General features: G+C 38.1%; 1 long non-coding RNA gene across 1 annotated transcript; it reads right to left on the reverse strand.

The window, feature by feature from the left end:
- Positions 1-5,026: 5,026 nt before the first annotated feature.
- On the reverse strand, positions 5,027-5,437 carry LOC131231851 (uncharacterized). The gene is made up of 3 exons (XR_009164538.1): positions 5,350-5,437; positions 5,162-5,263; positions 5,027-5,077 (listed from the first exon to the last, which is right to left on the reverse strand). It is a non-coding gene; the product is annotated as an uncharacterized LOC131231851 (long non-coding RNA).
- Positions 5,438-8,291: the final 2,854 nt, after the last annotated feature.

An 8,291-nucleotide genomic window follows, 5' to 3' on the forward strand; every position in this document is an offset into this window, starting at 1 on the left:
GTGTTTGAGGGGGATGATGATGTATGTGATGGATGTGTGCTGAATATTTATAATTTTTTCTTTCATGTACCTATGGTGAATTATTGTAATAAATAGCTTTCATTATTTGTCTCTTGTTTTAGTTTGTGATCTTGATCCTTACTGAGTTCAAGAAATCAAGTTGTCTTACCATAAACATTTATTTTTTGTGTAAGATTGTCCTTTGAACAAAGGTTTGAATTAATTTCTCAATATGATTACATTTGAGATCTGCGTTTAATTCAATTATTTATTATTTCTATTCTGTAATTCTTTATTTTTTTGGCATAGTCCTATTCACACACACACACAGGACTGAGAGCTCACCCTTTTCAACATCAAAGCCACTTTGATCTCATTGAGAAAATTCATCTCAATCGGTTGCTGGACATATTAATGCCCCCTTTGATGTCATCGATGTCATCGAAGCCACAATAACTATGTAAATTGAAAGTTGGTTTGCAAACTTTTCTGAGGCAATGCGAAAGATTGAGTTCCAAAACTATTTAAAGGAGTCTCTAAGCTAATCCAAATCATCTTCTAAGGTTTGAAAACAGAAAGAAGACCTAGGTGGAGCGTCGACAACATTTTTCTACTTCAATTTCTTCATGGGTTCTAGTAGATCTTTTAGTTTTTCTTTTATTTTTGAGTTAGTTATGACTAGCTAATCTCTTAGCTAAGGCTAATTGATGAAGCTTGTAGTTATTCTTAATGTTTAGTTTGCTTTTATTCAAGTTATTTGGTTTATATGTTGGATAATTCATAGTTTATGTTTTAAATAAATATGTATTGAATTTACTTTGATTTATCATCGACTTCGAGCATGGTAGATGCTTAGGAATTTTCTTAATTCTTCTTTCTTCTCTATTTTTTGATTGTTTAATCTATAGAATTCTCTGATTTACCATCAACTAAGGGCATGGTGGATGCTTTGAACTCTCTACAATTAATTTAACTAGACTGTTATATGAGAGCCAATGCTATGAATGTTCAGAATACATTTTAAATTATTTATGATGTTTTAACCACTTTATCATCCGAGTGGATAGATTAGAACTTCGATTCCAATCGAGTTATCCATTGAATTAGTAAATTAAATATTGAGATTTCTATAACTAGATTCCTAAATCCTTAGTCTTTTTATTTATTTATTCAAAAACTCTTTTTAACTTGCTGGATTAAAAACCCAGACACATCGTTAGACGTAGATTAGTTCTAGGCCGTGTTCCCCATTCCCTATAGATTCAACCTTGTTCTCACCGTGTTATTACTACATCGCAGTCCTGCACTTGGGGCTATGAACATTACACACCTCAACAAAATACCCTGACATAATGTAAAAATAAGATATTAGTACAAATGATCTACTGTATAATATTAAATTCTGGATTACTGCTGAATTTGTGGGGGAAGCATTATTAACAATAAAACATATTCTAAATGCTATCCCAAAAAAATTTAGATGCCTCCACACACGAATTGTGGAAAAATAAGTAACCCGGTCTTTATTACTACAAAGTATGAGGAAATAGAAGAAATCATGGTAATTGATTCTAAAAGAGAAAAATTAAGTCACAAAGGAATCAAGTTTGCCTTTTTTGGGTTATGGGATTCATAATCCCATATAGATTTCTAGTTCTAGAACAGTATGCTTTTGCTAACAAAAACATGATTGTAGAGTCTAAAGATGTTATGTTTTTTGAAAATACAGTATACAAAGTCTATATGAATGATCATATAAAAGGATATTTAGTGAAAATGAAGTGGAACCAATGAATGAAAAACCTACCAACATTTATGATATATATAACATGTCCAAAATAAAATGAACCAAGAAGATCGAAAATGGCAAGAAAAGAAACATCTTTTGGCCCAGATTTCTATATGTTCCTTATAGAAAATGACATAAATGAAATAATAAATGAAATCACTCTATCACTAAGTATTGAAGGTGACTCTTCAACACTTAATGAAGCTCTCTTATTTCTTGATGTACAATTTTGGAGGAAAGCCATCGACGATGAAATGGATTCCATGGTCTTCAATAATATTTGGTATTTGTTCAATCTTTTACCAAGTTCAAAGCCTATATGATGTAAAAGGAAGGTATCAAGTTTTTTGATACATATGCTCATGTTGCTTGTATATCTACCATTAGGACTCTAATCGCTCTTACAAAAATTCACCGCCTAGTAATCCATCAAATGAATGTTAAAATAACATTCTTAAATGGTGATCTAGATGAGGAAGTCTATATGGAACAACCTAAAGGGTTTGTTCAAGCTGGGCAAGAGAAGAAAGTGTGTAAATTAGTCAAATCTCTCTATGGGCTCGAGCAAGGTTCTAGTAATGGAACAAGAAGTTTGACCAAGTAGTACAATTTAATGATTTTAGAGTAAACAAAGAAGAAAAGTGTATATATATTAAAGTTCAAATCATTATCTATTTGTATGTAGATGATATGCTAATATTTTAGGCTTTTAGCCTCAGTTGAAAAAATAGAGGCTAAATGTGTTTTTTAGCCTCGGTTGTTAAGGAACTAAGGCTAAAAGTTCATTTTTTGCCTCAGTTGTTAGGTAATTGAGGCTAAAAGTCTACTTTTTAACCTCAGTTGCATAGGAACCGAGGCGAAAGGTCTACTTTTTAGCCTCAGTTGCATAGGAACCGAGGCGAAAGGTCTACTTTTTAGCCTCAGTTGCATAGGAACCGAGGCGAAAAGTCTACTTTTTAGCCTCAGTTGCATAGGAACCGAGGCGAAAAGTCTACTTTTTAGCCTCAGTTGCATAGGAACCGAGGCGAAAGGTCTACTTTTTAGCCTCAGTTGCATAGGAACCGAGGCGAAAAGTCTACTTTTTAGCCTCAGTTGCATAGGAACCGAGGCAAAAGGTCTAATTTTTAGCTTCATTTACATAGGAACCGAGGCGAAAAATCTACATTTTTGCCTCAGTTGCATAGAAACCGAGGCAAAAAGTCTACTTTTTAGCCTCAGTTACATAGAAACTGAGGTGAAAGGTCTACTTTTTAGCCTCAGTTACATAAAAACTGAGGCGAAAGGTCTACTTTTTAGCTTCCTTTACATAGAAACCGAGACAAAAGGTCTACATTTTAACCTCAGTTGCATAGGAACCGAGGCGAAAGGTCTAGATTTTAACCTCAATTGCATAGGAACCATGGTGAGAGACCTACTTTTTAGCCTTTTTTTAAAGCCTAAATTGTATAGGTACGGTAGCCAAAAGTCAATTTTTTTAGCTTAAGTTGTAGAGACACTGAGGCCGAAACCCTTCTTTTAGCCACAGTTACAAACCGAGGCCAAAACTCTACGTTTTCAGCCTCAGTTACGAACCGAGGCCAAAAGTTTACTTCGTATGAAAAAGAAAGTATTACTATTTCACAGCTTTTACTCTTTTTCTTACAAGAGTGGCTGACTTCCCCGTGATCCAAACCGTTGATACGAAGGACCTCACTCTGAAGTGCAACGGTCCAGCTTCTCAACCCCTCTTTGCTTTTATTTATATTTATTTTTGCTAAGCCCACGCACGTGTAAACCTCAGCTAACGCACATGCCAGCAAATACACCAGCATGACACACGATTGCAAAATCCAAGCCATTCATTGGAAGGGCATCATTATATAGATTCACTATCCCTGGAACCAGATCGGTCCACTAGACAGGTGGGCCACAATTAATTGAAAAAAATACCATTGTGAAAAAAATCAACTGAAGTTTTATAACACGTCCATTTACTTCTGATTTAGTGGCCCAAAAAATGAGTGGACCACCTTTATATCCTTATAAAAGCATATATACAGTGAGATCTACATGATGAATGGAATGGATTTATTTCATCTATATGCCATGCTGTCATACGTGGTGGCTTATGCACTAGATGAGTTGTACACGCGTGTCGGCTTAACAGTCTTTAAAGAATGAAGCCGACGCATTTCATTGCAGTCACTATGTTTTCCAATCAATCCGCAACTCAAGCCCTAATTTTTCATCTTCTAAATCTCTTCGCCGATTTCAGGTACTCGATCTCTTTTTTTTTTTTTTTTCTACTGATTTCTCTCGAAAATCAGAAATCGGGGCAGAAATCTCTCATTTTCGTGCTTTTTCCCCATTTGGCCGTTCAAAATCCAATTTCCGCATTTTTTGGTTCGATCTGAGGAGTTTTTTTTTGCTGATTTCACTGAAATCTTGCTCAAGAAGTGGAAAATCCTGTCGTTTTTGCATTGCAATATCAGCGATTAGGGTTTGGTGTTCGATCTGAGAGTAAAACCTTGTTCTCTGCTGCGAAATCTGCTCCTCCATTACCGATTTCCGTGCAGGCTAGATAAACAAGGGGCATATACACCGATTGCAACTCCTCACCGAAACGAACCCTAGCTCTTCTCTCTGTCTTCTCCAATATTTCTCTCATCTTCATCAGATCTACCGTCTCTCTCTCTCTCTCTCTCTCTCTCTCTCATCAGATCCTCAAAAGACTGAGCTTTTTTCCACTTATGGATTTTTTTTTTCCTCAATTTTTAGTGCTTAATCTATTTTAATATGAATCCATGTCTCTCGATTCTGAGAGATTTCGTTGGATTTTGATCCGATTCTTGCTGATAGATCTGTTTTCCTTTCGGATCTCATTGTTTGGAGCTTTGATTTTCCACTTAGGGTTTGATTTTTGTAATTTTTTCTTGATTTCTGGTGCTTGATCTGTTTTGATCTTGATCCAACTTATGTCTCTTTATTCTTAGAGATTTCGTTGGATTTTGTTTCGATTCTTGCTGATTTAAGTTGTAATTTAGGTTTTTGTATTTAGATTTTAGAGATTTATCTTTGATTTATGTAATATCATGTATTTGAAATACATTTTGAGATTTCATTGGATTTTCTGTTTCTTTTGGTGATTTGAAATACACGAACCTGCAATAAAACACAGATTCTTAGGAACCTTCAATTGCTTCTTATCTACTAGTAGTACATGCACATTCTAACCTTCATAAATTATCTCTGCTCATACCTCGAGTCAATGACTTCAAGTAATTTACTCTGGAATTTGGATCCTAACACCTGCAAATTTAGCACCCAAACATATTCGCCCAAAGCGGCAGAAAGCTATAAAATCAGCATAGTCCTCAAAGGAAGGTCTCTTACTTGTATCTTTTCCATAGTATTTGGATCAAGAAATTTCTTTACACTCATCCAAGCCATCTTGAAAGCAGTACCAGCATTAACAATGAACATCTGATGTAATGTCTGCATAAAATAAATTAATAGGTTAAATAATTCACCAAAAAACTTTTGGAGCATGAACATTCCCAGTGACAAAAAGAATTAGGTACCTCAGGATAGTAATTCGAATCAATTTTCTGCATGCCAGCAAGGAGGTCCCAAGCATACTTTGTTAAATTTTTTGTCCCCTGTGTCTCACAAATGAACCCATGTGAGGTAAATGTGTCATCCATATTGACGCAAATGGACCCGAATCTCCAAAGAGACGAGAATCCCTCTAATGTAAAAGATACAAAGTGTATTCAAAATGCAAAAAGCCAACTGCAACAAAGGAACAAACATGCCACATACCAGGCCATGAACATCCATGATCGTTGTTGTGGAATTAATGCGCCTTTTTGCCGCAATTGAACATGCAGGAAATTTCTCACGGAAGACCCTCTCATACTCCTGTACATGATACTTAAGTAGCGATCTACTGTAGTGATGTGCATAAGCCTATTTGGTTCAGCTTTACCAAGCCTCTCGATGTAGATGGGTCTCCCTTCTTTATCAACTCCATGGTACCCCTGAGGGTAAAAATGCAAACATTTCTTTTGGTAAAAAAATAATAAAAATACGGGAGCCTACAATTCTGCCTAACCCATCTATGGATGAAATAAATGTTGCCAATAAAAACTTAATAATGGATGGAGAGTTTCAAATTGCCGGGCCTGAACAAGAGGTTTGTGTTCTGCCTCTCTCACATTGCTTGGACTTTTTCGTTGTCTGAATGTAGATTTCATTCATATCGCAGGCACACACAGTTAGGCTTAAGAGTGTTGTCAAGTAGGCAGTTTGGTTATATTTACTCTGGAGCCTTTCTATTCAGTCCATTTGACATGAGATCCTCATTTCTACAATCTAATGATCTTCTAATCATAGTATTGTTTGTCAGCTGAAGTTATGGATGAGGTGCCTACAGATGAAATTGATTTGTCATGGTTTTCTAGCAATTTACGACGGGATGACTGTTATAATGGTCGTGACCGTTGGAGTATATCTGATGGCAACAACTTTAGAGACTGGCCAACATTATTTATCTGACAAAAGCAAGGTCATTTGATGCTTTCTTTAATACTAGTGAATATTTTTTTTTGTCCAGATTTCCATCATTATTTAACTGCACAAATGCGGCCAATGGGAAGCTCGTATGGGGCAGTTCCTTGGCAAGAAGTGAGAGTCCCTGGATCCAATTCATCTTTATAGACAATCATCTCTTAGATGTAGATTTTTTTGGTGCATGGTTCAGTGTCATCATCTTGAACTTGAAATTGGGTTTTGGAACTTGTAACCAGGGTCTTTTAGCTCCTCTGCATTTTGTTTGCTGATTCTCACTATATTTTAGCTACTCTCTTCTTCTTTTTTTTTTCCCACTTTCGTGAGGCAGATTTTCAGATCTTGCAAACCTTGAACATGTTAGCTTACTTGAATTTCACTGTTTTGTTCTTTACATAGTTTCTTGTGGCTCCACATATCTAGGTCTCATCTTTTTGTGTAGGGCAAGAATCTGATATTTTCTTTTTGTGCAGGGTGAGAATTTGATATTTTCTGTTTTTACCTTCATGATGTCCCACCAATAAGATCTTCTCATATCCTGATACATCTTCGTGCTACCCGGATGCATCGCAAGCTTAGAACTATGGGCTAACTCGAGAACCTCACGCCTCAGTCAGGGATGTCGGAACACATAACCGCCAAAAACGTAGGCCCCCATCGAACTAACACTCCTGGAGTTCCCATCCGACCAACCCGCCGCCTCATCTTCACCAAAAGCTCATCATCCGCCTGAGCTGCAACGACCTTTCGTCAATGAGGGGTACACGAATGTGTGCGATAACCTCATACGGCTCAACCACCGTAAGCTTCGCTCAAAATCGCGCACGAACTCCAACATCTCCCACTCGGCTCATCATCGGAGCCGCAAACTCCAAAGCCTTCTTGCGACTCAACGCATCCGCCACAAGGTTCGCCTTACCAGGATGGTAAGAAACATCGAACTTGAAGTCCTTCAATGTTTCCATCCATCTGCGCTGCCTCATATTCAAATCACGCTGCGTGAAATATACTTAAGGCTCTTGTGGTCGCAAAAGAGCTCGAACTCCTCACCATAGAGGTAATGTCTCCAAAGCTTTAATGCAAAGATGGCAGTCCAGTTCGTGCGTAGGGTAATTCTCTTCGTGTTTCCTTAATTGACGCCAAGCATAAGCAATCACCTGTCCTTCCGCATAAGGACACAACCCACGAAGCATCAGTAAATATAATATACTTAACCCCTTGCTCGCAATACTAGCACAGGGGCGGACGCCAACTTGTCCTTCAGCTCCTAAACTAACTCCGCCCGCTCACTCCAAGCAAACTTCAAATCTTTCCGTGTCACCTGCGACAACGGTCTGGCAATCTTCGAGAAGTCTAGAATGAAGCGTAATATCCTGCAAGGCCAAGAAAACTCCTCACCTCGAAAATCGAACCAGGCTGCTTGCACTGCAGCTACCTTTGCAAGGTCGACGGCTATACCTTCCTTGGACACCAATGTCCCGGGAACTTGACTTCCTCTTTCCGGAAATCACACTTCTTATTGTGCGAAAAGCTGATGCTCCCAAGAGTACCCAAAACCGCTTTAAGTGCTCCTCGTGCTCTGCCGCCGAATAAATCAAGATGTCATCAATAAATACAATGACGAATCGAAACAGAAACGGCCGAAACACCCTGTTCATCGATCCATGAACACGGCCGGTCCGGACCAACGACATCACAAGGAACTCATAATGACCGGCCGTCCAAAGCGGTCTTCCCGACGCCCCCATCCTTGAGCGAATCGATGATACCTCGACCAGATCAACCTTCGAAAAGTACCGTGCCCCCTTCAAGATCAAACAGATCATCAATCCCGGGCAAGGGGTACTTATTCTTCACAGTTTTGGTTCAACCGCGATAATCAATACACAATCGCAAGGAACCATCCTTCTTCTTCACAAACAAAACAGTGCTCCCAAGGAGACACACTCGGCCA

Source organism: Magnolia sinica, chromosome 17 (assembly GCF_029962835.1).
Source record: "Magnolia sinica isolate HGM2019 chromosome 17, MsV1, whole genome shotgun sequence".
NCBI classification, from domain to species: Eukaryota; Viridiplantae; Streptophyta; class Magnoliopsida; order Magnoliales; family Magnoliaceae; genus Magnolia; species Magnolia sinica.